This window comes from Notothenia rossii (assembly GCF_949606895.1).
Source record: "Notothenia rossii genome assembly, chromosome: 5".
Lineage (NCBI taxonomy): Eukaryota > Metazoa > Chordata > Actinopteri > Perciformes > Nototheniidae > Notothenia > Notothenia rossii.
In genome coordinates, this window is record NC_136903.1 from 21,479,440 (window position 1) to 21,499,703 (window position 20,264).

A 20,264-nucleotide genomic window follows, 5' to 3' on the forward strand; every position below is an offset into this window, starting at 1 on the left:
TGTAACTTTAGGCACTTAACAGTTATTGTGCTGAATGTTTGACCTACAGCTCAGAAAAACATTAAGAGACCACTCCAAATGTTTCTTAAATCTCAATCTCTGCATGTATGGCAGCCATTCCATTCCAGTGTCTCTCGAAATCCAACACAGATAAATGTTGTCAGTAGTTTATAGAATAAAATAAAAAAAATAGTAATTTTACTCAAACACATAGGCTACCCATAATTAGTAAAACCAGAAAAACTGATAATCTTACAGTGGTCTCTTAATTTTTTCCAGAGCTGTACGCAGTAATTTACCATTGAGGAGTTTGATGTTTGTCTTGTTAAAACTCAGATTGGCATATTAAGGGTGGTGTTCCTTGAGAAGAGCATAATGTGATAGAAAATAAGGTTGTTTAATTGCGCGTATGGATCTACATTAACATCAATCCATCCTAATCTTTTTCCGATTAAGCTAGAATTGGAGAGGTAGAATTTTGCCATGCTGTATTGATATGAGGCGTTGAGACGGCAAAAATGCTATTTCACGGAGAATGGTTCTTTTAATTGAGGCTCCGACAGTAAATTACATTCAGTGAGTTATAACAGTTTGTACAATAAAATAATGGAAAACTAAATAAAAGTCAAATGTTTCTGAGTCCATGAAAGTATTCCACAATGCGCCTTTAAAGGCATGTATGTGTCAACCTTTAATTTAGTGGGCTATAGATAATATTAAATGCGTATTATGAGTGATTAAGGAAGTCATTTATCTTTAAATGGTCTGTATTACCATTTGTATGCATAATCAACATGCAGATTGCGTAGCTGTCCTGCTGTTAGAGTTGAAAGTACAGCTTTACTCGTTCTTTATATTCAGCACATCGTCCATAACAAGGCTCTAACCCAGGGGTGCCCACACTTTTTTGGCTGGTGAGCTACTTTTGAAATGACCAGCTCACCGAGGTCTACCAACCAAAAATAAAATCCCAAATTGCAAGGGTTGCTGAATAACACATTTTATTTATACATGGGATAACTACAATAGGGCTGCAACAAACAACTAGTTTGATAATCGATTAATCTATCGATTAATGAAACGATTAATCGACTATTCTGACTATTACTGTATGCCTTGCACAATTTCTCAAACGCTCTTATTTAGCCATCAACTTTTAGATTTAGCTTGAGGTTGTTTTAGGCATGTGGAAACTAACAATGAAGACAATAAAGATGAATATTTGATTCAAAAATACATATATTAAATTAACTTAACAAATTGTGAACAAAATTAACATTCCTTTTTATTTAAATAAAATAAATAATATTTCACATCAAAAGAAACAACAATGTTTTAACAAATCGTATTAAATAATCTGATGACAGAACTCTAAACAGAATAGATAAATAACAACATTTTATTACAAATTAAATGACTCAGTTACCTCTAATCATTAACCCATGTTTGTATAATGTAGTTAACTCCGTGTGTTGCTGCTAGCATACATAACACCTGACGTGGAAAAGTTACTCGTGGATGGGGCTACAGGGCTGCTAGAAGAGTCGAACCCGGTGCATTCCTCCGTCTGGATGTGGTGCACTTTTGCTAAATGTTTAGACAAATTGCTCGTGTTACCGCCCTTACATGCTAAACACTCTTGGCAAGGAGCATTGTCCACCTCAAAGACGGGTAACATTTAACCACACCTTGGAGCGCTTCTCTCCGCCATCTCCTCCGTGTGTTGCTGCATGTAGCAGTAAACTGCCCCGCCCCCTCGCACACAGACGGGAGAGAGTCTGGATTGGAAAGGTCGAAAATACACCGACCATAGACGCATTTGTTTGTCTTTCTGCATGTTAGAAACGAGTTGGCGACACTAAGACTGCGAGATAATGTTTTTGTAGCAATAATACATGACCTTTCTCTTTCTCAACTCGCTACTAACTCGGAGGGAAGTCGCTGTCATATGCCTTGTGAACAATCCGATAATGCCTCTCCACGTTAACTTTCTTTGGCAGAGCGACGCTTGCTTTACAAATAAGGCAAATAACCTTCGAATGGGACATCACAAAAAAATATTCTTCCGCCCATTATGTGTGGAAGTGGTATGTATTTAGCTTTTTGCTCGGTCCCGCACTCATTTTGTTGTTTGTCTCTTTAACTTTAATTTGAGTTTTCCCAGCACTTGACTGATTTTGTATCGCTTTGCATTCTGGGTTAACAGACTGTAAAGCGATAGGTCGCTTTTTCTGTCAATCAAGTAAACTCCTGGCAGGGAGGCCAAAGGAGGAGGGATCAAAACCTGTTTTTTCTATCGGAACTGGATTTTTTTATTTTTATGAATGACTCGCGATCTACCAGCATTGCCGACCGCGGTCGACGTAGTGGGCACCTCTGCTCTAACCTTAATCAACGACTTAAAAGCCTGACAATATTTCTAAGTGTGTCTTGCCCATACATGTTTTGTGTAATGAGGACCTGCTCAATCAGCAGCATGTGTTTGATTTGATGTTGAGTACTTCCCAGTGTGAGGCAGGTAAGGATTGTGGAGGGTGGGAGTTGGCTGCATAATCTCTGCCAAATGGTAGAGTGGTGATTTGGCTGTTGACTCTCTTGCAACTCAGAGATGCTGACATAATGGAATGTCTTACTGTGAACTCCCACCTTGATTAGTATGTGTAATTATAAATATGCTGCCGTTTGCGTAAAAACAGAGTGAAAGGAGGCGTTTCTGGAAAGTGGCTGAGTCTCTTTGACACTGAGCGGCCTGTAATTGCCTCTACCACACGATCAATGACTACTCAGCATTTGGCATCTGGATAAAATCAGCCTGTCGGGATTATTTGGGGAGATTTAAGCCAAGTTTAAGGAGTTATGTCTTATTTCAATAACTTTTAACAAACACTATGCCTGAACAATTATTTACATTTTATACAGGGTTGTCAGACAGCCAAAATGGCAACTTTTAGACACTGAAACAACAACAAATAAAAGGGCAAACATTTTCAGTCAAATTTAAATTTTGCGTGTTGCTTCCTATCTGGCTTGTGCTGACATGAACGTGTGGGTGCATGGACGATGTGTGGAGAACGGAAATGAGCTGCCAGAACAATGATATTTCATTAAGTGTGACACGGTGGACGACAACCAGCGCTGAGTGAGCGATGCCCCATACTCTGACACTAGACTAACATGTCAGAGTTAGACACTTTCCCTCCTCCCTGACACTGTTAATTCCTTCCAATTCCATCCCCTGTCAATTTCCCAGCTCCCCATCTCTGGTTGTGGATGTCAAACATGTAGTGTTGGACTAAAACATTTGAAAAGCTGATTGTCTATTGCTTGTAAACATATTAAATGATTACATCTATTGTACAGTCCTGAGGGGGCTTAAGCGTGCATGCAAGAAATGGTCATGTTGGTGATGTTCAGGACATTTAACGGTGTTTTGCTCTGGGTGTGATGAACACAGAGCTTGGGGTTGTAGTCATTAAATGCAGATGAGTCATACAAATAATGGAGTGATTCTAAAGAACTCTTTAAAATTAAGGAAACATCAGCATCAGTTTTTAAATTGTCTTTGCTTGTCTCTGCTTCTGTTTGTGGTGGCTCTGCGGATGCGGCGACATGGAAGCTATTTTTAAGGTAGACAGCTCATCAAGAGGAGTGACAAGGGAGACTAACAATACACTTCATACTTCAAGGGTAAAAGGTGCATATATTCTGAGTTTACAGTGACACAATCCATCCATGCATCCATCCATTCATCAATCTAAGCACAGCGGTCCAAATGTCCTATTCCCCACTGATGTCCTCCAGCGCTTTCATGGGATCTCCAGAGAGCTCCTCAGCCTGCCACAAATCACTAAGGCAGGCCACCGTGCAAAGCAACCATATTCCAGGAGCTTATATCTCATTTACAGGTGAGCAGTGCTGATGAGAGAACTGTGCTTTGTGGTTCACCTCCGTCTCCAAAACACTTATTGCAGCTGCAAAAACCTTACTGGCGGGGAATCTATTGATCCCTTTTTCCAACACAACACACAAGTGTTTTAGAAAAAAAGAGTCTCAAGCAGTATTTTCTTCTGAAGCAAATAAACACTACAGAGTTGAACATATGTAAAATTCTGAAAGGTGAAAGTTAAAAAGAGTGCAAAAATGCTGCAGTCTTGCCCTGATGTACACAACAATTACTGTCAAAGATGATGTTTTACACCTGCCATCAGATGTATATGATGCCAGCACTCTATACTTTACTGTTTTCTACAGTGTATTTGCTAATTAGCTTATTTAATGACTTCATTAGTAGAACTGGTTGTGTTTAATATTTCATGCTGATTATGGCAAGTTATGCAGCTCAAGAGCCTCTTAAAATAGGGCACCACCACCACCACTTACTGCTTATAAAAAAGACATGTTTTCAAACAATGAGACAAGAAGGGCACTTAATTGTTTATCAGGTGCCATTTCATATTAAATCAACAATCATTTCTAACCAGGTTATTCATAACGGGGATTTAATTAAGCTTTTTAATGGATATTTACTACTATTTGTTAACGTAATGTAAAGTTGTGTTGATGCAGTGTTAGCTTATGAGCTACTGACGACATCTTTCAGCAACAGCATTTAACTTGTGTGAAGGACAATTTCTGGCAACCTTTTTGATGGCACAAAAGTCTTCAAAAAAGAAAGAGGGGTTGGCTGTTTAATTATGATCAACATCATGTCATTGATTGACAAACCAAGGAGAAGGAAGAGTTAGCAGGCAAGCAGGGGGCGGTGGGTGTCAATATTTAATAGTGTTGGCTCCTTCAAATTGATTGAAATCCCTTATTATGAACACAGAGGAGTACATAATCATATAACTTAGCCTGCCTCTGACAGTTGCCTTCTGCTCTCCTTTCAGCCTGCTCTGTCTCGGCCTTCACAATTGCTGCAATGTTTTTATCTGCCTGCTATTATCGGGAGTTTTTCTATTTTCTTTTTTTGTAATGCTTTTTTGTGTATTGCGCTGTTTTTGAAACCTCTTTGCTCTCTTGTGTCTGATATCTGCATTTGGATTCCATTAGCACAGTGACAGAGAGGTGATTACAGCCAAACCAGGTCTTTTAATAGAGATTAGACGTCAACCGTGATGCCTTTCATATGCCTGCCATCACACCATCCCTCAAGTTATTGTCTGGGGCCCTTTTCCTTGAGCTGTTGATATGGCCTGCTGTATGCTCCTGTAATGCTATCTGTATTCCATGCACTTTGCCACGGTGAATATCAGTATTTGACACAACTAATAAGGCCTTTCATTTTGATGGAATTCTCTCTTCTCAGAGAGCTGAAGCCTATGTTTTCTCTCAGTGAGACAGAGCTGTTTGCTTTGGCTGTGGGTGGAGCTGAGAGACAGACTGCGTCAAACAAAAGTGCTGTGTTTGGCAGGCTCTGCAAGCACTCTCTGCCATTAAATCTACTGCTTGCAACGTCCAATGGTGGAGGATTTGAGAAGGTAAAATAATTACTTTGCAAAATCATCATTTCCATGCATGATTTCCTGGTGATACAATTCAATTACATTGACAAGCAACCCTTTCAGTAGCGACTGGAGCCTGATTTAAATTGAACAGCAAGTCAGCTCTCATTTCCACTAATTTGATTGTCACACTCCTGAATTGCGTTTGATGATCTCACAAAACAAAGCCAATGAGATAATCATTTGCAGTGTAATGCCATACTTATTTTATTCTTAAGGAATACAACACATTTGCCATGCAGGTAAGAGAAGCTGTCATTCCAAATCAGGCCGAGCCAGTGAAGCGTCCAACATGAGGATGGAAAAAGCTGGAAAAGGACTTAATGGTTTTGTCTTCCCACATCTCACAATGTGCCAGTCTGAATGCAATTTAGTGTCCTCTGGCGGCAGCCTCCATTACTATGTCGATGTGAGTGATTTTAAGTGAAAGCATTTACATTTCTCTGCACACAATATGCACGAATAATGATTTCATGGGTCCCGTCGGGTGAGAGAAGTAGAAAACAGGATAACTTGTCCTTTATTTGTCATTCTTTGTTGTAGTTGGTTGTGTCCTACCAGGAAGATGGGGCTAAGGATGCACCTGCTTCTGCCACCGGACACAGCTGTAAGTGACCTTCACTACCAGAGGCCCCAGGATGGAGACAAAATGCCACAAAACAACCAATTGCAAAAATTGATCTGGAAGACACAAACGCATAAGGAGATGATCAGAGTGGTGACGATCATGTTGATGATGCAGCTGTAAGACACAACATTTGTCTGTTGTTTTTGCTTTAGCTAAATAACAGACAAAGTTAAGGCTGAGGCTTTTACATGCCCAAACCATATCTGCTTGTCAATATCCAGTAATGTCTCACGGATTGAGTTTAACTACAGTAAACTTTGACCGCTAGATTTGCACGTTACATTGAGTTAGAATTAGCTAACTAGGGCCGAGCTTTGATGGAACAGATAGCCAATCAGTACTGTAATAGAAAAATATTATACTCACTTGCTTACTTTAATAATATCATTGTGTGATTCTCATTTGGTAATGTTTATCTATATTTACTACTTTAACTTATTTTCTAAGCTTGGGAAAATTCCTTATTAAGAAGATTTGTTGCAGTGTTGTTTTACACTCCATGTGTAACTTTCTTGCAAGAAATAAAATGGTGAATGGTTTGATTCTTTATCCACATTTGATAAACCACAAGTACAAATATATAAAAACCTAGCCTATCATCTACCGTTCACTTTAAATAAATGTTCCTCTATTGGTGTATAAAATGTTCCAACAAATTGTTGGTAGATAGTTGAAAGCCACAAGTCTGTTTGAACTTACGAGTGATAAGCTAACTGACAATGCAAGCAGTTGGCAAGTTTGTTAGTTTCGAAAGCTAGCAATTTAGAATTTCTCATAGAAACCTTTATTAAATGAATTTATTAACAATCTTGAGAACAACATGCCAAGGGCATTTGTCTTCAAACTTCATTGTCCACCCTGAGAAAAACAATGGATACCTTTTGCAGTTCCACTTTCTGGAGTGCCAATGGTTTTTTCAATGGAAAATAAATACTGGAAGAAAAAATAAATGCAAGAGACTAAAAATAAATCTTTATTGAAAGGAAACAGAAATGACAAAATAAAGGTCTGTTTGGAGATTTCATGTATTAGACATGTGTGTGCTTGTTGTGTGTGTCATTTGAGAAAGTGTTAGCAGGGTATAGTCGGCTTCTCAGAGTTTGAAACACTGTTATCAATGTTATGTTGCAGTCAGTGTCTTTTTCTAACAAAGACTGTTAACCTGTGAATTGAGGTTACATTTGATGTGAAAGCTAATGTAATTCGATTAGTGTGTTAGCATGTGTTATTAATGCCATGAATTTCCAGTGACTTTTCTAGCATTGTTATTTTACTCCTTTTTAGGTTACACACACTCTATTGTCTGTCATCAGTTTTAGGTGTCACCCTCCGATGCTGTTGTCTTGTGTGTTTTCCTGTACAGTAAGTATTTGTGTATCTGAGGAGAGAAGAAGGGAAAACAAATGGAATGTTTGTGCTAGAAAGATAAACTAAGCACGCGTGACAGGATTTGGCAAGAGATCACACTGCAGAAAATGGGAACACATTTTCTAGCACACATGTTGGTTCACTTTCCATTAAAACATTAGGAAGAATGTGTTCACATTTGCCTACTCACTCTGAAGCGATGCATATTTAATGTCTGCTCCTGTCACCTCACATTTAATTGGTGGATGAAAGCGTGGAGAAAAACCAAAAGCACAAGAACTTTTCAGGATTATGTGAAGACTTCAGAGCATTAGAAAAGAAAACATTTATTTGGCAACGTCTTGTACGATGATTGAGTACAATATGTATGACTCACATCTGAATTGGACAACAAACTTTCTGGAGGTCATCTACATAATTGAAACTATGATTATTATTATTATTATTATTATTATTATTCTATAGCATATTTGACTGGGGAATAATTGTTTAATTAATAACAAAAATACTATACATTAAAGCCAAGTGTTAGGATGAGTTACATTGTTTTTTGTTTTTATTGGTAAAAAAGTGTCTCAACACAGATAAATAGGCTTTAGTACTGCAGGGGTCCCGCAGCACTAAAGCTCTGGCTCATTCTCCCCTCAGGTGGTGCCGCTGCCTGTGGTGGCAGAGAAGTGAGGGCCATGACCACAGCCTTTCAGTTGGTGCTACCCCAACAAGATAGATGAGGATTGAGATAAAAGGGCACCCCCAGCCCCTGTCTGCCTCCACTGCTGTTTGCAGGTGCTAGTGTTTGTGGGGCACCAACAGTAACACCCAGGTGATCAGGCTGAGAGAGAGCACATCAAACAGAGGAGAGACATAGGGCCTCCATCTGCCACAGCTGTTCATTCTTGAGCATTTTTATTCCTTTACTCTTTAGATCAAAATGCAATCCTAATTTGTATTGTGTAACCTTGCTCCTCTGGATATCTGGCATATAAACTGACCTGACACAATGGATACCATGCAACAACTACAAAATAAAGATGATTCTAAACAAAATAATAAAGCTGTAGTAGAGTTGCACATACAAATCAAAAAACTGATGCTTTAAAAAGACACACATCAAAACCTTTTAAAGTTGTTACTTTTCTGGCAGTACAGCAGGATTAGTTATAATGAGCATAATTTCCATGATGGGCTAAAACTGTTGTAGTATTCTAGTAAATAGCGAACCAGCAACATTTCCTACCACTGAGAAACAGTCGGCCTTGGCTTGTCGCAATACTATATTTACCATCCTGATCTAACAAGCAACACGGCCATTTAGCCAGTTAAGCAGGATGTACTGCCAAGCAGACAGCAGCTGGAGAGTACGCAGCGGAAATTGTACAGGCAACATTTGGCATTCACAGGACATTGACAACAAAATATATTTTAGCTTAGCCAAATGGGTTATTGATGAGGACCTTGAGAATATTCAGGAAGAGTTGTGTTTTTGATGAAATAGAGAAAACAAAGGACAGCTGAGGACAGAAGAAGCAGCTGTAAGTTACCTGGCTTGTGTTATTTCAGGTCTCAACACAGGGTAATTTGTCCAGATGGAAACCATAGTGACAGATGATTCACTTTACTTCATCTTCTCACGGTGTCATGTGCCTAATCCCATCCAAGATCCTTTGTTGATGTTTATAATAACACAGACAAACAAGAGCAAATGCTGAACAGTGCCATGGTGGAGAGGATTAGGCTCATTTACTTTAGCAAAAAATAGCAAAACCACAGGAAAAATATCCATTACAGGTAAAAGTTTTACAGAAATGCACGTATAAGCAAAGTTCAGTTGGATTTACTAAAAAATACTAAAATACAATACAATATGGGTTTGAATAAGGTATTGCACCTTAATTACGCTGTTTGCGTATATTTATCTTCAGTTATCTTCAGCTCTTTCAGATATACCTACTTAATTAGTTACATTTACATTTGTGTCAATTCTAGCTTCATAACTGACCTCCTGCTAGATAACAACAATATCACATATTGATTGTTTCATACTTGAGGTTTTGACTAAAGGAAGTCCGATGTTTCAGTTAATTTAGCCTGATGTGAACATTCAAAAATACCTACCGACTAATATCAGTTGCAGCGCATAGAAAACCCATGTTAAGGAAGCAGCGTTTTTCTTCATTGGATAACTCACAGTGCCTCATGCTTTTAAGGTCCTGGCTCACTCTGTTTAAAGTACAGCCTTGAGCTTCAGCTTACGCTGGTAAACACACTTCCAAAATGCTGCAGTCCCACTTGTCCTCCCGTAAGCCAAAAATATTTTATAGCTGATGATCATGATTTTAATAGTTCCCAAGATAATGTGTCAGAAGTAAAACGATGACAGAGATCACAAGAATAATCCTGTGGGACTTGTCTCTTCAAGAGATCCCTGGTGCCAAATGAAAGAACAGATTTGCTTTGTGCAGCAAAGAGAGACAGACTACCGCAAGGTACAAACAGTACTGTGGAGCGCACAGTCAAAGCATGTCATTTGTAATACTAATGCTGAGAAAGTTCTCATTCATAACACTCCGTTCGATGTCTCACTATGGGATGCGCCTCAACGCATATGCACCAGAAGCATCAATCTCATTACGCCAATCCTGATTGGCTGGTGATCTTGACGCCAACGTCAGGGAATCCACCAACCCTATAAGTAGCTTGCGCCACGACGCAGGCGTCATTCAAACACCTCTTCTCGCTTCGGAGCACATCTCGAGAAAGATCAGTAGCTAGCTAGCTTAACGGTCCACAGACTGATATACGAAGCTAACCTTCGGTCGACGGGCGCTCGCCAGCTACTTTTGCTTCGCACGGGAATTTACTGTATTAACACTCCAGTTAATATCAGAATCTACCCTGCCGTTTTTTTCCAACGGATAACGGTAAGGTTTTTGGATTTTTTCCCGCAAACGGTAACACGCCTGTTGCTCGTTTGTCCTTTCTACGCCGCACCAAGGCTAGCTAAGATGGACTCTTCCCTCCCTCACACCAGAGGAGACGGAGTGTCGGAGGCTCGGCTCTGCGGCTGCGGGCTAAAAATATCGAGTACTGACTCACACCAGGTCTGCTCGTCTTGCCTCGGGCTGCAACATGCCCAGGAGGCTATCGACACCCCCGGCGCGTGCGGGCATTGTTCCCGTTTTACCGCCAAAAGCCGCCGCCGGCGTCTAGCGCGCCAAGCTAGCATGCCGGTCCGAGACCTCCCCATGCCTGTAGACTCGCCGGCCGGCGAGCAGGGCATGGTGGCGACCGCCACGGGTGCCGGGTCCCGCGCTGTGTCAAGCTGGGACTCGGTGGCGGCGACAGCCGCGGGAAGGGGGCCCCGTGCTGTGTCAAGCTGGGGCTCCCAACTGGACCTCACCATGGCCTCACCCGCGGAGGATGTCCTGGAGCTGGACTATGAGGAGGAGGAAGAAGAATACGCCTCGGAGTTTCTTCTTTCCGACTCAGACGAAGGCGAAGATGACATCTTCGTCTCGTCTGCCCAGGCTGCCAAGCCTGAGGCCATGTCTACCTCCCCGGGCGGGGACGAGCCACCGCTCCCCCGCCTCAGCATGGACCTGCAGGCCGTGTGTCAACGCGCTGCATCTAAGCTGGACATCCCCTGGCCTGAAGCGGCCAGAGAGCCCTCCAGGTCTAGATACGAGGGAAAGAACTTGCCCCAAGCCGCAAGGCTGACCAGGCAACTTCTCCCCGTATTTCCGGAGCTGCTGGATGAGGTGTCGGTCTCCTGGAGAGACCGCCCCTTCAGCAGCAAGGCCCCAATCCAGGGAGCCTCCTCTCTGGACTGTGAGGGCATGGAGAAGCTCGGGTTACTCCGCATGCCTCCTATGGAGCCGCTTGTGGCAGCCCACCTCCAACCGCGGGTGTCGGCGGCCCCGAGCAGGAACCCCACACTGCCGACAAAGGCGGACCGGTTCCAGTCCGCAATGACTGAACGGGCCTACAAAGCGGCTGCTTTGTCCGCCAGGGCGCTAAATGTCTCCTCCATGCTAACCGCGTACCAAGCGGAGCTGTGCGCGGACATGACGGTGAAGCCTGAACCGGCCGTGTGGGAGGAGATCATGGCGATCACGGATATTTGCCTCCGCGTGCAGCGCTGTGCAGTACAGGCCACAGGAAAATCGCTGGGGATGATGGTGGTGCAGGAGAGAGCCAGATGGCTAAACCTGACAAACCTCCCCGACCGGGAAAAGGAGGACGTGTTGGACATGCCAATCGTCCCTGAGGGCATATTCGGCTCAGCTCTTGCCTCCATGCAACAGCGGTGTGAGGCCAAGAAGAAGGAGGATGAAGCTCTCCAGCTTTGCCTCCCTCGGAAAGCCCAGCCGCCGCCCCCAACGGTCCTGCGACGGAACTTCCCCCAGGCTACCCCGCACTCGGCCCTGTTCAAGGTCCCGAGATGGCAGAAGCCACAGCCCGCCCCCGGTCTCCCACCGAGACGCGAGGCGCGGACGAATTGGCCGAGAAAGTCCCCGGTCCCGGCAGCAGCCACACAGGCACCGCCGACCCAGACTTTCAGTCACCAGGCGAGGAAGAAGAAGAGGGCAGCCTGACAGCCTTCCCTCCCCCCCTCGGGGAAAGGGCTGGAGGTTTCCTGTTCTCTTTCAGCCCTGGATCGTGTTCCACACGTATCCAGCACCCATGTGTTTCCGGGGGACAACCACGCTCCCGCCTTCCCGCCGCCTCGGGTGATGACTGCACGTCATCCTCCAGTTCGCGCCATGAGGGAAGCAGACTTCACAGCACTGGCAGCAGTTCCTGCCAGTCGTTCAAGTCACACAAACACACACAAGGGTCTAAAAATAAAATGTTTGCCACTGTTGCTTCCAGGCTTAAAGCCAAGGGCACAGTCGAAAATATTAAAAAGACAAATAATAATGTCAATAAACAGTCAGGCGACTGCTCCGCTTCTGAGAGTGGCTATGAACGCCTCTCTCGGAATGCGGACGGTGGCCGGGCCTGTGAACGCACCATCACCGCGCGCATGCGCAGTGTCAACCGAGGTTGTCACCCTAGAGCGCCACCGTGTTCAGGGCGCCATAACACAACCAATGCGGTCACAGGGTGCAGACAACAGAGATATGGTGACATCCCCGCTCGCTCTGAGGAGCGAAAGGTGGAAAATGCTCACATGCTCTGCTTGGGTTTTCAAAACGATATCACGGGGCTACAGACTCCAATTCGCTGTCACCCCCCCTCGCTTCTCGGGCATTGTGCAATCACATGCCCGGGGAGCGTCGGCTCACATTCTAGAGCAGGAGATTCTCTCGCTACTAGAAAAGAAAGCCATATCCATCGTACCCTCCAAACGGAGTCAGAGCGGCTTCTATTCCAAATATTTCCTCGTTCCCAAACGGGGAGGGAATGGAATTCGCCCCATCCTAGATTTAAGGGCTCTGAACGGGTATCTCAGAAAATACAAATTCCGGATGCTCACTCACACATCCCTACTGCGTCTCGTGCGTCAGGACGATTGGTTCACATCAATCGACCTGAAAGACGCGTATTTTCACATCCCAGTATATTATCCACACAGGAAATATCTGAGGTTCGCTTTTCAGGGTGTCTGTTACGAGTACAGAGTGCTTCCCTTCGGTCTGTCTCTCAGCCCACGGGTGTTTGTGCGATGTACGGAGGCAGCGATAGCCCCGTTAAGACAACAGGGGATTCGCCTGGCAACCTATTTAGACGACTGGCTCCTTCTGGCACAGTCGGAGCAGGAGGCTATTATGCAGACGAATATCCTCATGAAACACCTGCTCGACCTGGGTTTTGTAATAAACACAGAAAAGAGCATGTTGTCCCCAGCCCAGTCGGTGCTCTTCCTGGGCTTACGCCTGAGCTCGGTGCCCTTCACAGCCCGCCTGTCAGCGGAGAGAGTGAGAGCCTTCAGGGCTTGCCTCGCTCGTTTCCAGCCACGCAAATATGTTCTCTTCAGATCGTGTCTGCGGTTACTGGGGCTCATGGCGTCAGCCATCCTAGTAGTACGTCTGGGCCGCTTACACATGAGGGAATTTCAGCGCTGGGTAGCTGCCCTCAGACTAAACCCCACGCGTCATGGCGCGCGGAGATGGTCACTGTGCACTGCGTAACGGCGCTACGCCACTGGCTGCACCCGACTTTCCTGGTGCGAGGCGTGCCTATGGGTGCTGTCTTATCGCGGAAGGTGGTCACCACGGACGCATGTCTGACGGGCTGGGGGGGCATATACGAAGGTCGACCTGTGAGGGGTCTCTGGAGCAGAGACCTCCAACGGTCACACATAAATTATCTGGAGCTCTTAGCGGTGTTTCTCACCCTAAGACGCTTTCTGCCTTCTCTCAGGGGACATCATGTCCTCGTGAGGACAGACAACACGACCACGATATCGTATATAAACCGCCAAGGGGGTTTGCGTTCTCTACAGTTACACAGGCTGGCACGCAAACTGATCTTATGGAGCTGCGGACGTCTCCTCTCTCTGAGAGCGACACACGTACCGGGAGTGATGAACCTCGGGGCAGATCTGCTGTCCAGAGGTGCACCACTGTACGCAGACTGGACTCTACATCCAACGATTGTGAGTCAGCTGTGGGTGCGTTACGGCCGGGCCGCGGTAGATCTGTTCGCATCAAAAGAAAATGCTCAATGTCAGCTGTTCTTTTCAATGCGCGATCTAAATGCACCGTTAGGCGTGGACGCGCTCGCGCACGTTTGGCCCCCGGTCCTTCTATACGCGTTCCCACCCCTGGCTCTAATTCCTCCAACTCTGGCCAGAGTGAGAGAACAACGCCACACACTGATCCTGATAGCTCCACACTGGCCTGCAATGTACTGGCTGGCGGAGATATATCAGCTGCTGTGCGGACAGCCATGGCAGCTCCCGCTACACAGGGACATTCTATCTCAGGCGGGGGGAATGATTTTTCACCCTCACCCGGAGCACCTGGCGCTATGGGCCTGGCCCGTGAGTGGTATAACCTGAGTACAGTGGGGCTCCCTCAGAAAGTGATAAACACTATTCAGAGTGCAAGGGCTTCCTCCACCAGGTCTCTCTATGACTGTAAGTGGAGGGTGTTTGAGGAGTGGTGTCTTCAAAAGAAACACATCTCTTTTCAATGCCCTGTCGGTGTGATTCTATCATTTCTACAGGATCTGATTGATAAACACAGAGCTTTCTCCACGATCAAAGTGTACCTGGCTGCTATTGCCGCATGCCATGTGGGCTTTGGGGGAAAGACGGCTAGTCAACATCCCTTGGTCTGCCGTTTTATGAAAGGGGCTCGCCGGCTCCTCCCCGTTTCCAGGTCATTGGTGCCCTTGTGGGACTTGACGGTGGTTTTAGATGGGCTCGCTCGAGCTCCATTTGAACCCCTGGAAGACGCTGACATGAAGCACTTGTCACTGAAGACAGTGTTGTTACTGGCTCTGGCATCTGCCAAACGAGTCAGTGATATTCACGCGCTCTCTGTGCATCCTTCGTGTACTCAGTTTGCCCCGGGGCAAACGAGAGTATTGCTGAAGCCCAACCCGGCCTTTGTGCCTAAGGTGGTTGGCTCATGCACTCCCATTGACCTTGAGGCATTTCCTTCACCGCTAGGTTCCTCTGGGGAACAGCGGCCGAATTTGCTTTGCCCGGTTCGTGCTTTGCGCACTTATATGGACAGGTCGAAAGAGTTTCGGTGCAATGACCAACTCTTTGTATCTTGGGCTAACCCTCATAAGGGCAAGCCCGTTACCAGGCAACGGCTCTCCCACTGGATTGTGGAGACGATTGCTCTGGCTTATACGAGTCAGGGTTTGCAGGCACCAACGGGCCTGCGCGCTCATTCTACTCGTGGATTGGCTACATCCTGGGCTTTGTTCAAGGGTGTTTCCATTCAAGACATTTGTGCAGCAGCGAGCTGGTCCTCGCCGCTCACTTTTGTCCGCTTTTACAGGCTAGATGTTTCTGCTCCAAGTGTGGCCCGCGCAGTGCTGGGCCCCGTATTGGGACAGGGTTCTACCTGTTAAGTTCTGTTTTTGTGTTGGTGATTTTCGAGATAAGCATGTCTGGCAATGCGGGAGTCTCAATATCCCATAGTGAGACATCGAACGGAGTGTTATGAATGAGAACTATAGGTTACTTACGTAACCCCAGTTCTCAGAGTAACATGAAGTGAGATGTCTCACCTGACGGCCCTTCTTGCTGAGGCGAAGCGAGAAGAGGTGCTTATTTTGAATGACGCCTGCGTCGTGGCGCAAGCTACTTATAGGGTTGGTGGATTCCCTGACGTTGGCGTCAAGATCACCAGCCAATCAGGATTGGCGTAATGAGATTGATGCTTCTGGTGCATATGCGTTGAGGCGCATCCCATAGTGAGACATCTCACTTCATGTTACTCTGAGAACTGGGGTTACGTAAGTAACCTATAGTTTTCTTCTGGCCTATTTTAGATAGGGATAAAACATTGGTGCCATTCATATTTTATTATTGTACCCTTGCCCAATATGTCTCCATGAACTGCTTGCACCTAGGGTATAATCAGTGAAGGTAGTGGGGATTTGTTTCCCTCTGGCAGGGAGGTATATTTATCCTCCTGTGGGTGTCACTGTTACCACATGTGAGGCACTGAGCATCATCCAATGGTCCCACTGCACTAATGAGTTATGGTAGCGGCTGCATAGAGACCACCACATTTCTGCAACACTGAGCACACATTCAGACACATGGCGTAAACACACATACACACTCCCTATACATACATGTCTGAGCATGCCCTGACTGAGGCCGAGAGCTGAGTTCTCTCCACTCGATGTTTGAGCGTGTTTAGGGGAGCTTTGGCTTTGTTTTGCTCCTAAGACAGAGGCAGACAACCAAACAATCAGTCCAAAATAGCTGCAATAGTAAGTACATTTAGGAGCCATTGTTAGTGAGCTTTGCATTATGGACCGTTTTTGGCTTGTCATGTTACTCAAAACTGTATAAATGCTCTGTGGTGGCTGAGATTCGAACATAGAGGATTTTGGGAATATTTGTTTTTTATCTCCACCTGCTCTCCTTTAAAACGCATCAACATATGTAAGAACCTATGATCATTTGGGATCATGTCTTTATAAGAATACACAGAGAGAGAAAGAGAAATGTTTGGATCTCTAGGAGTAATATCTTTTGGAGTTACCCTCTCCGTCCCTGTGTGGCAGACGGTCACCTTGCCAATACTCAGGACGGCTCCACCTGTCAGGGTTTGCCTTGGGCCCCAGACAGAGCCCTCTGTGGTGGAGGGTGGATTTTGCGGCGGATCAGGGGGATTTACGGGGACAAACAGACTGCCGCTGTATACTTCCATGAATGCTGCCGAAAAGTCAATTTGGTTGTGCTGCTCCTCATCTCTGCTTTACCTGCATGAATCCTGCCGAGGACAGGGACAGTCAGGGAAAGCAACAGACGGAGGGTATTTCAAGTTCAAGCCTGTAGTGATTCTATTCAGCACTTCAAGGTGGTACAAAATATCCGTACTTTTGCTCTTGGCAGATGACTTAGCTATGGAAAGATGCTAATGATGATTATGGTTTTCTTTGTATGCAGTTGATTATGTGATGAACTTGACCTTTGCATACGTGGCGTACGATTTGGTCTTTAACGTGGGATCAAAAGGATTTAGATGGTTGTCGTTGCAATGACATGTGACACAACCTTTTGTTGACCTTGTGCAGCCATGCATGACTCTTTTTCAGAATCACTACACTTGATATCACGGATGTGGGGCAAAGGCACAATCACTATAAGCATCTGCGTTTTCCTCTTACAGAATGAATACAAGGTGACGTAAAAGTTACAGTCTAAGTCTGGCTATATTGCAGAACTGTGGTTATAATAATAATACACTTTATTTATATCTGTCATGCAAGTGCTTTACAGAGAAAGACAGGATACATAAAAATAACAATGAGTGAAAATAAAGAGTCAGGAACATAATTAAAAACAAGTAATAGAAAAACACAGAAAAGAACAAGAAAGAGTTAGATCACAAAACAATAAAACATGGTAGTATAAGTGTAATGACACTAAAAAGACAATGACAAAGCTCACCTGCTCATGTTTAGCAGGTATAATATTTTCCGTCTTAACTATCTTAGTTTATCCTGCTAACATGATCAGCACTAATTTTGAAAGACAGCTGAGGTATATGGGAATGTTAGTTGTTTTTGCAGTCATTTCTCACATGCCTGATGTTGGGCGATGGAAAAGACTGAAAATAACTCTCAGACCAGCATTGCCATCAACACAGCCACTATGCTAATAATCTTCAAAACTATATTTTTAGATTTACAAAAAGTAGTTCTCCCTTGGATTAAAAAGTCAGTGAATAGAATATAAATGCAACTGATGAGTCATTGGAAAGCAGCGCAGCGGAACCGAGTGCAGATGAAACCTTTCAATAGATTTTCAAGCACCTTATGTAACCAGGCTAGAAACGGATTACATGTAACGGTATGACGTAATCAGGATACACAATAAAGGTAAATGTTTTCCCTTACAGTTACATAAAAAAAAGACGTGATGAGATTACTATTAGATTTTTTTTTAATGAGCATATTCTGTTTGTTGTAATAGGAGCACATTTAATGTCTTGTTTGTGAACTCTACTGTTCTGCAGGTTAATCTTTTAATCAGTACGCCGATACTGCCTGATTTTGATTTATAATTTTCACTCTCTGGTTCATTTCTTTTTGTTTTCTAATTCAGTAGATGGAACTATATGTTCATAAAATAGTGTGTGTGAGCTTAACTCTATGCATTGAGTTAACACTGTGCATTTTCCTTTTTAAAATAAAATATGTGGTAGTGTGTTGTTGGTGTATAGGCTACTGCTTGGAAATGCTTAATCAAAGGAAGGTTTTTCTAAAGAACTCATTACTATGTATCTATATACAGTATATATATTGTACCAAATTACTTTTTTTTAAGTAACCCTCCCAACCCTATGAAGCAAATGCAATGACCATGTTGTTGTTGATATTACAATGATCAATACTGTTGATCAGGCATATACATGTCATATTTTAAATTTGCACTGATTCTTTCTTTCCATTTGTGTAGTTAGTGAAGAAAAACACACACTGATTGAGGTGTGTGAAATTGCTTTTGTGTGTACTTCTTTTAGTGTTTGTTAGTGTTAGTGCAAAGCAAAATGAACAAACCTGAAAAAAAGGGGTGGGGGGGGGGGATTGTTACATTCCCACAGTATCCAGCAACTATCCCTGTTGCGACTGTGCCATTGTGAAATAACCACCACATAGAAACCCAGATTGAATGTTAGAGGAAAATGGGTGAGAGCAGGTAATATACTGAGGTAATGAAATGGACAGCTCCCATCACAGAATTGAATTAGGCTCACAATACAACTTCTACCTCCTTACTACCTCTCTCTCAGCACAACACAGAAAACAGAACCATAGTCACATACGATAGCCTTTACAAAGACAGACTTAGGGTTAATTCGCTTAAAAAAATAAAGGTAAATGGAAGGGTGTCTCTGCTGGTGATCATTTGATAATCATTTTGTGGACAAAACCATTTCAGCTTGATGTGCTCCTCTGCAGTTTCTTAGACATATGTTTAATTACACACCACTTCGGCTATTCCCACGACTCTCTGTCATTTAAATTGTCATTTAGGGGGAGATTAAACGACTCATTGCAACTGCAGATGACATTGCTATACGGCATGCCCAATGACACCATCCAGTAACATGCTGCAGTACAAAAAAGCGTAGTTGCTTAAAAAATTCAGCAAATCATTGTCTCCTCAATGCCAGGGAGTTTGTCTAATGTGACACTGCTGTATGTATGTCACATGTTTTCTCTCACAAGTTGAGGCTTTCTTATCAGCCTCAATCTCTGACCTTTCTCCCTGAAGGCTCTCTGCAGGATCAGGACAATCAACACTTATTTCTTTCGGAGCAAAATGAGGAGCAAGGGGAACTTTGACATGATGCCGAGGCTCCTCTGAGTTCACTCATCCCTGCTTTCCCTGTGAGGCCACATGCAGGCAGAGAGCAAGGCACAACAGAGGGAGATATATTGTGTGTTTGGAGGTCAACTATTCCTCCTTTTTTTAATAACCATCTGGTGTCTGGGTATCTCAAACTTACAATATTTATGAAGCCTGTATCTGCTGCAGACAGGATATAAAATGCAATAAATGTTACTTTATTTCCTCTGCACTAATTAGGCCTCGAATCATGACTATCAGCGCGACCCTGCCGAATGAGACTTCTAGGCCTTGCCAGCGTGCTAAGGACAAAAGGAAATTGTGAAATGCATGACTCCTTGCATAATGGGCCCCCTCACAAGCCCTCTTCAGCACACAGCTTCCTGGTGGCCTACAGAAAAAGACAAAAAAAAAAGCAATTTTGTGTTTGGTTTACGGTTGGAGTCTAAGGGCTGAGCGATATGTATCACCAGAGAAACATTTTGTGCTTTGAAACCTCATAGTGGCTGTAGCAGACAGGAAATGAGACAGGGTTTTTCATTTCCCTGTTGCTATCTTCACTCAAACTATATAAGGACCCCTTTGCCACCAGGCCCCCGATTACATCTACCTACTATTCACGTTGCAAAATGAAGACGGCAGTTGTGTAATCAGGAATGTAATCTACATCATGAATTTCATATTCATGGTAAATGGTAGAAAGCAACAGGGTCAACAGCACGGGGGAAAATAAGAGCAGCTGAGATAATTGATTTCACTTTGTGGA